The following is a 13259-nucleotide window of genomic DNA, read 5'->3' on the forward strand; positions in this document are numbered from 1 at the left end:
CACGTGCTTACCAACACTGGACAATTGAGGAGTGGAAAAACATTGCCTGGTCAGACTGAGTGTAATTATTGTAGGGTCGTCAGACCCCGTGCCACCCGTGGCCAATACCTATTTACATGTCGGGCGGCAGGGTAGCCTACTGGTTAGAGCATTGGACTAGTAACCGGAAGGTTGCAAGTTCAAACCCCCGAGCTGACAAGGTACAAATCTGTCGTTCTGCCCCTGAACAGGCAGTTAACCCACTGTTCCTAGGCCGTCATTGAAAATAAGAATTTGTTCTTAACTGCCTTGCCTAGTCAAATAAAGGTAAAATAAAAATAAACATGTACTGACCTATGCACATACAGGCACACACGCGCGCGCACACACACACACACACACTCACCAATACACACACTCACTCACCAATACACACACACACTCACTCACCAACACACACACACACACACACACACACATAAATACACACATATACCTAGGCACAAACAGGCCATGGAGGTGCAGTGTTAGTGTGTTGTATCTGTCCAGAAGCCTGTTGTCCAATGGATTCACCTAATTAACCTGGGAGCATCTGTATCATGGATATGCAGGAAGGAGAGGCCTTCCTAACACCGTAGCGCGCGCGTACATGCATATGTGTGGTGTGGGCCGTTAATTTCCTCCCAGATTGGTTTGGTTAATGAAGCATGCTCGCTGGTGTGTGTGTGTGTGTGTGTGTGTGTGTGTGTGTGTGTGTGTGTGTGTGTGTGTGTGTGTGTGTGTGTGTGTGTGTGTGTGTGTGTGTGTGTGTGTGAAATCAGTGAGGCTGAATCCGCCTGAGGTAATCAGAAGCGAAGTCCTGTGTCCAGTCGAACAGGACCCTAGACCAAGGTGACAATACAATTACACGTGAAATTACAGCACCGGTAGACCATAGCACCCAATCAGCTATCACCTAGCCACCCTTTACAGCAAAGGTAACCCATGGCGATAGAACCACACACCCAGTTCAGATACAACAGCCGGCTGCTGGAGTTTCCAAGGTTCAACATGTCAAATCTTAGCTAAAGACTTGGGATGAGACGGATTTGTTTAGCCAATTAGAGAGCAGTGCCCTGACGTTCTGTGTTTAGCCAAGCAAACCGCTAGCTAGCTATTGTGCTGCCGTTAGCAAGCCTAGCTTGCTGATATTTATCTGACAAGTCTGTGTGCCCTGTTTCTGGTGCATGTATTTCATGATACTTGTTCACTACAACACCGTGCTATAACAAGTGGCAACTTTGTATCAAAGTTGTTATCGAAGTCATTGTGAAGATTCACTGTTACCGTGGAAACAGTCTCAACTGCCCATCTCGTCTTCTTGATCTGAATGGCCTGTCTTTAGTCAGCTATTCTTCCACACAAAATTCTAAAACGGTTTAGTTTTGTCTCGTCTCTTCTTATGTCGGCTGTTTTATCTAAACCGGAGCACTGAGATCTGGAGTTCACTCTGAGGCCTGGTCTGAGAACAGGTCTGAATCAGAAGCACAAGGCATTACTGGGTGAGAACTGACTTGGGACCAGTGTCATCACTGAAGCTGCTCTGTTATGCACACAACAGGTCCTATTTTCATCCTCTCTCTTTTCGGTCTCTTTTTCATCCTTCCTCGTTTATCCCCTCTCCCTCACCATTGATATCTGTCTAACTCTTCCACAATCAATCCCCCTCCCCCCATCTCCCCGCCTCTCTTCTTCCACATTTGTCATAGATCGGAGAGAGTAATCAGAGAAGGGTTTTTAATAGTCTATATATTTGTATCCTTCTCTCCTCCCCTCCTTCACCCCTTCCTTCTCTCACACTCTTTTCTCTATGTTTTGATCAACAAGCCCGTTTCAAGTGGGACAGGCGTCGCCTGTGATTACTCTTGGTTTATAGTTTTTAATCAGCAGTTGTGCTACTGGTGCTGCTGACCTCATTCCCATTCTCTCCCATGTGGTCCCTTGTGCTGACCTGCCACACTGAATAAAAGAGACTCACCGAGGAGCTGGAGCCAATATGGTGCAGTTCCTTCTAACGGGATAAGCAGTGATATACGGAACTAAGATATACAGAACTTTTATTGTGTGCTGGTGTTGTGGTTTGTTTAGTCAGGTATTTTAGTCCATCACCAGGTGGGGTGACACTATAGCAGTGAAACGAACGAGTTTAAGGCGGACCTTTTGTGTGTGCGTTTCATATTGTTGTCTCTTGTAGATCATGTCCTAAATTAGGTGTCTCTTCCGTGTCTTATTCTCATGAACCTCTATCTCTCCCTCGCTCTCTGTCTCTCTGCTAGACCATAACCTGGACCTGGTGGAGAAGGACTTCACTATCAACACGGTGGCCGGGGCCATGAAGGCCTTCTTCTCTGAGCTGCCAGAACCCCTGGTGCCCTACAGCCATCAGATCGAATTGGTGGAGGCCTTCAGTAAGACATGGGTCTGGACAGAGGGGGGGCTGGGCTGGGGAGAGGGGACAGAGGGGGCTGGGCTGGGGAGAGTGGGGTGGAGAAAAGGGGGCTGGGGAGGTGGGGGGAAAAGGGCGAGGGGGGGTAGAGAAAGGGGTGCTGGGCTGGGGAGAGGATTGGGGGAGTGCTGGGGCTGGGGAGAGGAGTTATTAGGGTTGTCCTTGCTCTATGAAGAAACCAGTGGTGGTCGGTGCTGTGTAAGATAAAGGAGGACACTTTCTTTTTTTTCTTTTTTAAAATTTATGATCATGGTCCTTCTTCTATTACAACATGTTGGATGACTGCCATTCATATTCCATTCACCCAGCTCAATGTAACATCATTAGGTTTAAGCCACTACATGATAGTCAAATTCTCCCTATACCCATCATGAGGTTGCTACAACCTATGAATGAAAGTTTACAACTTAGGTGCACAGGTCAAGCGAAATGTGAGTAATCAAGGTGACAGATATTGACACGTTCAATACCGCCTTGCGCTCTCTTGCCTGCATCTAGCTGATCTAGAGTGTAAACATTAGTCCAACAGTTGCAAACAAGAGTTTCTATTGGACATAAGCAAGTATGTTTATCCAAGTTTCGTTCCGTTTGCTTCCGTTTAAGATGTTTTTTTTAAACTGAATCGGCGGAATGAATACACCCCTGATCACACGCAAAAACAATTCACTTTCATAGCAGCCACATACAAACAGCATGATCCTTTTTATCATTGTATAATTCCTTCTCGCATCTACCTGCTCTCCTTTTCTCACCGCTTGTGGACTTCAGTGTACAACACATCAGTTTTCTGTGACCAGACAAAAAAAAACTTTGCAGGCCAAAACTCCACAGCCTATATTGTCACCATATTAACGCCATGGTCAACATAGCTACTGGAACAAACGCGTTAGTAAACCCGTTACAATCATGCAGTACAGTCAACAGCAAGCGGTTTATCAGTTACACCGGTGGGCCCTTGTTCCAATAAATGAATAAAACAAAAGCTTACCTTGACTTGGAAGTGTTCCAGTGTTGGATATCCAGCTAGCTAACAGCATCCCTCTCTGTTTGAGCCGGGTGTTTTAATAGGCTAAACTAGCTAGCTGCATTCACTAGCAAAATAAGTGAAAGTGAAAAAAAGACAACTACAAAGCTCTTTTGCTTTTCCTTCATTTTTGAAGAATTTACTTTAACTGTTCAACTATTGTCTTTCTGTCTCTGAGTCAACTACTCACCACATTTTATGCACTGCAGTGCGAGCTAGCTGTATCTTATGCTTTCAGTACCAGATTCATTCACTGATAATGTGATTGGGTGGTCAACATGTCAGTTCATGCTGCAAGAGCTCTGATAGGTTGGAGGACGTCCTCATAATTACTGTGTAAATCTATGGAAGGGGGTAAGAAACATGAGCCTCCTAGGTTTCGTTTTAAAGTCAATGCACCCTTCCAAGATGGCGCAGCAGTAAGACGTGTTTATTTTCGTCCCATGTAAATATTGTATTTTTTGTATACATTTTATTTCAATCTCTTTTTTTTCCATTTTCAAATTAAATATACCTTCCTGCAACCCGCCTCACCCAATGTGGTACAGATCTGCTATTTTTTAGACCTTGTAACTGGAACATCCATCAGAAGCTAGCCAGATAATTAGCTACTAGCTATTTAGTCATTGTTAGCCACTGCTAGTGGTTTTTACCTTTAGCGTCTCCACAAGCTACTTTAGCCCGGAAAACACCTGCCAGTCAGCACAGAGCGATATCAGCCCTGAGCATATCAGACTTATTTTTTTCCCCACTACATCACCGGATTCCTGCCACAAGCTCTGGACCAGTACACCAGATCTTCGCAGCTAGTTAGCTGCTACCGAGTGGCTACTGTGGCTAACGCCCTTGTCCAGAAGCATGCACCAGTTAGCCTCGAGCTAGCCTCGAACTAGGCCCATCTCCCGTCTAGCAAACGAAGTACACCAACTACAATACCTCTCTTGCCAGTTGGCCTGGACCCTTTGTCAACACGGAGCCCCGCCGGTCCATCACGACTGGTCTGACTGCACCTAGCTTAACTGGTGCCTCCAGAGATGCAACCTCTCTCATCGTCACTTAATGCCTAGGTTTATCCCCACTGTACTCGCACCCTACCATACCCTTGTCTGTACACTATGCCCTGAATCTATCCTACCACGTCCAGAAATCTGCACCCTTTAATCTCATTTCCCAAAGCACTATACGACAATTTCTTATAGCCTTTAGCAATAACCTCATCCTACTCCTCCTCTGTTCCTCTGGTGATGTAGCGGTTAACCCAGGCCCCGTGTGTCCCTAGGCGCTCTCATTTTTTGATTTCTGCAACCACAAAAGCCTTGGTTTCAGGCATATTAACATCTGAAGCCTCCTCCCTAAATTTTCTTTATTCACTTTCCGCACACTCCGCCAACCCCAATGTCCTAGCGGTGTCTGAATCCGAGTTTAGGAAGGCCACCAAAAATTCTGAAATGTCCATCCCCAATTACAACATTTTCCGTCAAGACAGAACTGCGAAAGGGGGCGGAATTGCAGTCTACTGTAGAGATAGCATGCAGAGTTCTGTCATACTATCCAGGTCTATGCCCAAACAGTTTGAGCTTCTACTTTTAAAGATCCATCTCTCCAGAAATAAGTCCCTCACTGTTGCCGCTTGTTATAGACCCCCCTCAGCTCCCAGCTGTGCCCTTGACACCATATGTGAATTGATTGCCCCCCATCTATTGTCTAGGTGACCTAAATTGGGATATGCTTTACACTCCGGTCGTCCTACAATCTAAGATGGATGCCCTCTATCTCACACAAATTATCAAGGAACCTACCAGGTACAACCCCAAATCCGTAAACACGGGCACCCTCATAGATATCATCCTGACCAACTTGCCCTCTAAATACACCTCTGCTGTTTTCAACCAGGATCTCAGTGATCACTGCGTAATGGCTCTGTAATGGGTCCCTCATCACTGTCAAACGCTCCCTAAAACACTTCTGCGAGCATGCCTTTCTAATCGACCTGGCCCGGGTATCCTGGAAGGATATTGACCTCATCTCATCAGTAGAGGATGCCTGGTTGTTCTTTTAAAGTACTTTCCTCACCTTCTTAAATAAGCATGCCCCTTTCAAAAAATGTTGAACTCAGAACAGATATTGCCCTTGGTTCACTCCAGACTTGACTGCCCTTGACCAGCACAAAAAAACCCTGTGGCATACTGCACTAGCTTTGAATCGTCACCGCGATATGCAACTTTTCAGGGAAGTCAGGAACTAATACAAACAGTCAGTTAGGAGATCAAAGGCTAGCTTTTTCAAACAGAAATTTGCATCCTGCAGCACTAATTCCAAAATGTTTTGGGACACTGTAAAGTACATGGAGAATAAGAGTACCTCCTCCCAGCTGCCCATTGCACTGAGACTAGGAAACACTGTCACCACTGATAAATCCATGATAATTGAGAATTTAATAAGCATTCCTCTACAGCTGGCCATGCTTTCCACCTGGCTACCCCAGCCTCGGCCAACAGCTCCACACCCCCTTCAGCAACTGGCCCAAGGACCCCCCCCCCCCACGCTTCTCCTTCACCCAAATCCAGACAGCTGCTGTTCTGGAAGAGCTGAAAAATCTGGATCCCTACAAATCAGCTGGGCTAGACAATCTGGAACCTTTCTTTCTAAGACTATCTGCTGCCATTGTTGCAACCCCTATTACTAGTCTGTTCAACCTCTTTCGTATCGTCTGAGATTCTGAGAAAGCGTCTGAGAAAGTGGCCGAGGTCATCCTCCTCTTCAAAGGGGGAGAAATTCTAGACCCAAACTGTTAAACCTATATCCATCACTTTGCTTTCGAAGACTTTAGAAAGGCAGGGCAGGAACAAACAGATCACTGACCATTTGAAATTCCACCGTTCATTCTCTGCTATGCAATCTGGTTTCCGAGCTGGTCACAGGTGCACCTCAGCCCATATCTCCCTTACTAACTTTAAGCGTCAGCTGTCAGAGCAGTTTACCGATCGCTGCAGCTGTACACAGCCCATTTGTAAATATCCCATCCAACCAACTGCCTACCTCATCCCCATATTTCTTTAGTTTTTCTGCTATTTTGCACACCAGTATTTCTACTTGCACATCCTCATGTGCACAAATATCACTCCAGTGTGAATTGCTAAATTGTTATTACTTTGCCACTATTGGCCTATTTATTGCCTTACCTCCTTACTTCATTTGCACACACTGTATACAGATTTTTCTATTGTGTTATTGACTGTACGTTTGTTTATCACGTGTAACTCGGTTGTTGTTTTTGTCACACTGCTTTGCTTTATCTTGGCCAGGTCGCAGTTGTAAATGAGAACTTGTTCTCAACTGGCCTACCTGGTTAAATAAAGGTGTGAAAAAAATGAGGACGGAAGCTACCTGTCCTCCAGCTACACCATGGTGCAATATAGTTAGTATAGTGTTATGAAATTCAACGAGTATGGTCCTCCCCCTCCTCCTCCTCCAATGGAAGATGCACAAATTTGCTGTGAAGCAAGACAAACAAAAGTCATACAGAATGTTAGTTTATCAAGTACACTGCTTTCCTTTCTGTTCTTTCACTCCCATTGCGTTTTGTAATCTGTTGTCGTGGAGATTTAAGGTGTAGCGCGCGGCCCAGAGATTTACCTCTACTCCGGAGGGCGGTCATCATTCAATGAGTGAGTGTGTGTGTGTGTGAGGCCCCTGAGCCGTGACAAAACCCTGATGAAACCCTGCAGCCTGCAGCAGGATAGAGACTCTACACACACCGTTTAAAGACTAGTTAGAAAATAAACGCTTCCAGGATGGATTGAAGAACTCTGCGTATGACCCTGTAGACTGCAGAAGAAGTGAACACATGGTTTGAAGAAGGAGATGGATAACATGTGAAATGGTGTGTGTGTGTGGCTCCATCTGCCTCGCTCACATGGAGACATAAGACTGGCTGTGTTGGGAGTGCTGATATCAGCTTGTCTGACTCACTCCTATCATTGGGCTCAGCACAACCCAGAGGACCTGTGTGTGTGTTCATGTGCGGGTTTAGAACTCTGTGTGTGTGATCACTGCTATGCATTGTTGAGTCATCTCTGGCTCTCAGCTGTGATTTCAGTTTGTCTCAGTGTGTGCCATGCTTCCCCTGCACATGTGTGCGCTTTCGTCCTTTCTCTCTAACCTCTCCTGTCTCCTTTCGCCCCAATCAGAGATCAACGATCGGGATCAGCGAGTTCACGCCATGAAGGACATCCTGCGCCGCTTCCCCAGGGAGAACTATGACGTCTTCAAATACGTCATCAATCACTTGAACAAGTGAGTGGCTCAGTGACGGGGCGATGACAGTCATGCTGACCACAGTAACAGTCGTCCACCCCGCAACCTTTGACCTTCCACCCTGTCAGCTACACCCCTGGCTCTATTGAGTCAGCTTTATATTCAGTCAGTTGAGTCATAGCACAAACACTGGGGAGTTTAGATTTCTAGATTGTTACTTTAGGATTTCTGAACAACTTACATTGTTTTCTCTCTGTCTCTCCCTTAACCCTCCCTCCCTTTCTCAGGGTGAGCCAGAATAACCGTTTGAACCTGATGACCAGTGAGAATCTGTCCATCTGTTTCTGGCCCACTCTGATGCGGCCCGACTTCACCACCATGGACGCCCTGACGGCCACACGAACCTACCAGACAATCATCGAGTCCTTCATCCACCAGTGTGCTTTCTTCTTCTACAACCAGCCCCTGTCTGACAACCCTGGCGGGCACGCCTCCCCCACAGCCACCCTCTCCTCCCACGGGGGAACCTCGGCCTACTCCTCCTTGGCGTACAACTCTCCCTCCCTCACACCGGCCCCGGCCCCTTACGTTATGCCCGCCACGCCGCCCGTCATCCCACACTACGGGCCGCCCCATACCCAGATCCAGCATTCCCCGCCCCACACCCCCCAGTCCCCCATCCAGGCCCTACTGCCCCCCCTGCACCCCCATCACCCCCCCACGGAACAACACATGCTGTGAACCAGTGATGGAAGGAAAGAGAGATTTGAGAGCGAGATGGAAAGAGTTTGAGATTCAGAGGTATGAGGGAGCGGTGAGAGAAGAATGTAAGTGGACGAGATTTTGAAGGGGTGGTGAGAAGTATGGAGGGAACGAGAGGAGAGGGTTTGAGAGAGGGAAAGCGAACGAGAAGATGAGGGGATGAGTGAGATGCAGTACATATAGGGGAAAACTGTTGGGAGAGGGGGTTATCCAACCCCCATTTGCATTTTAAAGATATACGCACACACACACACTACGCACGGAAGGGGGTGGGAAAGAGAAACTTTTGAGCCACTAGTACAACATGTGTCTTCCCGTACCACTGTAGTCTATTGACTCTTCTCCCGCTACCATTTCTTCTGCCCCCTTCTCCACTGCCTTAGAGAGTACCTCCCTCTTTCCCCATCCAACACACACAAACACCACGTGTACATGTCCCTCCCCAACCATAAGGGACCTCAGAACTGCTGACTGTAGCCAGGCAGGGTATCTGTGGGGGACGTGTGGGAGGACATTGAACTATATGGACCTCCTAGCTGGACTCTAAAACCACTGCCCAGTGTCCCACTTTCCTCGCCCCCACCACTCCTCACCGCGATGGGGCTGTGGTTTGCCAGCGACTGCCCTGTCCTCCCAGGTTGATCCTGGGTCCAGGTGGAGGGAGGACCTGACCAGTAGCTTCTCTATGTTTATTTGACCACTGTTACCAGGAAATGGACTAGAGGCATGCTTCACCTCTCCCCCATGGACCAGCTTCCACTTCAATAGACTCATTCCTAACCCCCCCCCCCCCCCTTCGCTTCAGTGTCTGCTACAGCCAGAGATGATGCCAAGAACAAAAGTCTCAACTAACTGGATCTGCGGGGAGGCTAGAGCACAGAACTTTGGGTGGTCTCACACCCTCGGCATCTTGGGAGAGCTCCTTCCGTTCCGCTCTCTCTCCTCTGACACATGCCCCCGAGCCTCCAGGCAACGCTGGAAGACTGTTGTTTTTCTTTTGATTAAAGAGGATATCTTTTACCCCCCCCCCCCCCCTGTTTCTTCCTGATGTTTGTTGTTCCACCTTTCCTCTTTAGCCCCCCCCCCCCATGCTTCCATTTTTTGATTTTCAAACTGTGGATCAGTTTTGGAGTGTTCTGTTGATGACTGACCAATCAGAATGCACTCTCACACAGCAAGTCCCTCCTATCAGATATCAATGCTTACTTCTTATTGGCCCATGTGCTTTCTGTGAAGGGTGGGAATAACTGTCAGGGAGAGGTAGGAAGGACTGGGATATGGATTGGGATTTTGAAGGGGTGGGATTCAGGGATGCACTTTACGGACTCTGAAAAGCATTTAGACAATTAGACACGGAATGCCAAGAGGAACAACCATAATGATTCCCATAAGGATCCCAGGAGGCATTGGGAAGTGGTGGCAGGGAATTCATACTTCCTCCTGTTACCAATGAAGGGTTTGGAAGCCTGGAGAGACATGGGGGGCATGACCTGTGTGTGTGTGTGTGTCTGCGTACATGTGTGCACATGCTTCTAATATGGTAGAGAGCGGGAGAATCATTAGTGTGGAGATCTCTGAAGTTTATTGAGATTGAGAGACTGCAGAGCACTTTTGGGATCCTCTTTAGTGCAAAGTGCGCCAACACTTTCTCACCACCTCTAATGCGTTGTGAAGTTGTGTAGCCACCTCACTGAGAACACACCATTGCCATCTGGTGGACAACATAGTTACTGCAGCTATGACCTCACCCACCACTGCATGGGCGGAACACCATTCCCCCCGGGTGTAATATTAGATCTTTCTACATGCGTAATCCCCCATATTTACCTATTGAATGTCAAGTCAAATGGGACATATTGAGCCCAATAGGAATTCTTTGTATATAACGTAAATGGAGAGTCTATACTATGAAAGCCATATAAACTGCATTGAGATTAGCCTGTGGATGAGGCTCATATCTGTTGTGTTGCTAGGGTGCCAGCACTTTGCTACAGATGTATATACTCTCCAGAGTGTGGTGTTGAAGGAGCGTATGACATTTCATGTCAGCTGTCCATGATGCAGACAGTCCAGTGACTAGTCCAGTGACTAGTCCAGTGACTAGTCCAGTGTCCATCTGGGCTCTGCTAGTTGGCGGTATGTGGTGATGTGTAGTCATGTGTTTTTGTACCGAGGCTGGCTCAGGATAGCGGTTCAGATCCATTCAGCTGACTATGACCGGGAAGGACACGAAGGAAAGGAGATGAGGAAGCTTGTTCAGAGTATTGAAACGCAGCCAGTGGTGTTGATAGTCCCTCAATGCCATCCTGTGTTTATTGGTGTCCCACTTCCTGGTTGGCACCACTTGGTACCCCTGCCCTCTTTTGAAACGGCACCGTTCCCTAGTCCAGAGAGGCGCTCCGGGATGGAGCAGAACAGGCCATCTATTCATCTGTGTTGATGACTGCGGAATTCCAATGGTTCTGTCTGTGGTTGTCATAGAAACCTGTTTGATCGTGTGTGTGTGTGTGTGTACGCGCGCACGTTAGAGTGAATCCAAGGTCATGTAATTTGTTTCATTTTGACCCTCCGCTTTACACACTCATGCTTGTCTCCACCTCTCTCCAGTTCCCATTTGGGGCGGCAGTGTAGCCTAGTGGTTAGAGCGTTGGACTAGTAACCGGAAGGTTGCAAGTTCAAATCCCCAAGCTGACAAGGTACAAATCTGTCGTTCTGCCCCTGAACAGGCAGTTAACCCACTGTTCCCAGGCCGTCATTGAAAATAAGAATTTGTTCTTAACTGACTTGCCTGGTTAAATAAAGGTAAAAAAAATTTTTGTCATGACTGACAGGCCTCCCTTCCAATCACTGGAGTTATACCCTGACGCCGACCCAATGACCTATCATACACTACCTATATGACGTTTGTTTGTCTGTGTGTTAAGGACTGATGTCATTTGAGCTGTCAACAGTAGCCAGACATCAGTGTAAACTCGACACTTAAGAAAGACCATGTCGCTTATAGTGGAGAATGTATTTATCCTCACGGTCATTACCCCACATAATGTAAACTGGACCTGACCTTAGTTACCTATAGGTTTCCTTTTCACAAATGGAGAGTGAGTCCGAGAGCGAGAGAGAGGTGAATGGGATCATTATTTGGGAGATGGGGGGGGGGCACAAACTCTGGTACTTTTGAATGCCGGCCATTGGCATTCCCTGTGTATATCAATGTGTTAATACTGAACAGACTGTGAGGCAGCCAAAGACTCTGCAACAACAACAAAACAAAAAAAGGTGGGGGAGAGAGGAAGCAAAGCAACAAGTGGAGAAGAAAAAAACTATGGTATTAAAAATGTGACTTTGGTTCTGCGATCTTGTGGCTTTTCTTTTTCTTTATTCTTTGCAACAATGGTGAGAAATGGTCTGTTAAGTTAAAATGAGAAACAAGCAAACTATATTCAAATGGTTGTTTATTTGTATGTTAGGGGGTCTAACACTTTGCCCTTTAGTCAATGGTGATAGAATTGTTTTTCTTTTTAATAATTAAAAAAAAACAAAATGTTTTTTTTAAACAATTTTGTGAATGGTGAAGAGACCAGCCCGGTATAGTGCATGATATTTGCCCAGGCAAGGGAGGTGGCTCGACCACTCTTCAGTATTTAAGACAAGAAGATTAAAAAACAATGAAATAATGGGGAAAAAGTTAACCTGTATAAAAGATAAAATGGAAGTAAACTAAAAAAAATACGTCAACACAAAAAAATGCTGTCATTATTTGCTAAGAGTATGGTAATTTGTCTCAATAGGAATGGTGTATACAGCAAGGCCTTACGTGGACCTGTATTCTAGTTAATAAATCAATCTTGTAAAGCCTGCCTCCTGTCTGTCTGTCTGTGCAAAACCCACTGACTCATCCCCTGGCTCATCACACACAGCTCTGCATATACATGTAGTATTATCAGTGTGTACTGTGAGAAGGTGTCAAATATTAAACTATGGATTCATACATTTGGCCATATTTCATTGACTGGAAAGGAATGAACGAATGAATGAAAGGAATTGAATAACTTATTTCCACAGAAAGATCGGCTTCTCCTGGAACCAAGTGGAGAAAACTGCCCAATGTTGAGTTCACTAGAGGCTGCGGTCATTAATGACCTGTGCTCCATGGGGCGATGGGCCTAAGTACTTTTCTACAGTTGACAGGTGTTTCTAATCATTATATTCTAAAAAGACAGAGTTAACTTTTAGTGGTGTCAAGTGACTTTTCCCAACTAAAACTGCCTAGAACATTAGAATAGCTTTACTTAGAGTAACGATTTGCTACATTTTACTGTACACCACTGAAAGAGCTAGAGATTGAAGTACTTAAGTAGTATCTGTAAAGAAAATGTACTTTTTACTCCATACATTTTCCCTGACACCCAAAAGTACTTGTTACAATTTGAATGTTTAGCTGGACAGGAGCATGGTCTAATTCACGCACTTGTCAAGTGAACATTCCTGGTCATCCCTACTGCCTCTGATCTGGCGGGCTAACAAAACACACATGCTTCGTTTGTAAATTATGTCTCAGTGTTGGAGTATGCCTTTCTAGCCGTAAATTTAAAAAATTAGAAAATAGTGCCGTCTGGTTTGCATAATATAAGGAATTTGAAATGACTCATTCTCTTTTTAATTTTTTTTATTACTTTCGATACTAAAAAATATATAAAATAATTCACCCCGTTTTCTCCCCAATTTCGTGGTATCCAATTGTTGTAGTAGCTA

The 13259-nt window shown here is 46.0% G+C and overlaps 1 pseudogene; it reads left to right on the forward strand.

Moving 5' to 3' along the window:
• Positions 1 to 12364, forward strand: part of LOC135546104 (rho GTPase-activating protein 35-like) — a 62946-nt pseudogene extending 50582 nt beyond the window's left edge.
• The last annotated feature ends 895 nt before the right edge of the window (positions 12365 to 13259 follow it).

The sequence above is a fragment of the Oncorhynchus masou genome, chromosome 9, assembly GCF_036934945.1.
Source record: "Oncorhynchus masou masou isolate Uvic2021 chromosome 9, UVic_Omas_1.1, whole genome shotgun sequence".
NCBI classification, from domain to species: Eukaryota; Metazoa; Chordata; class Actinopteri; order Salmoniformes; family Salmonidae; genus Oncorhynchus; species Oncorhynchus masou.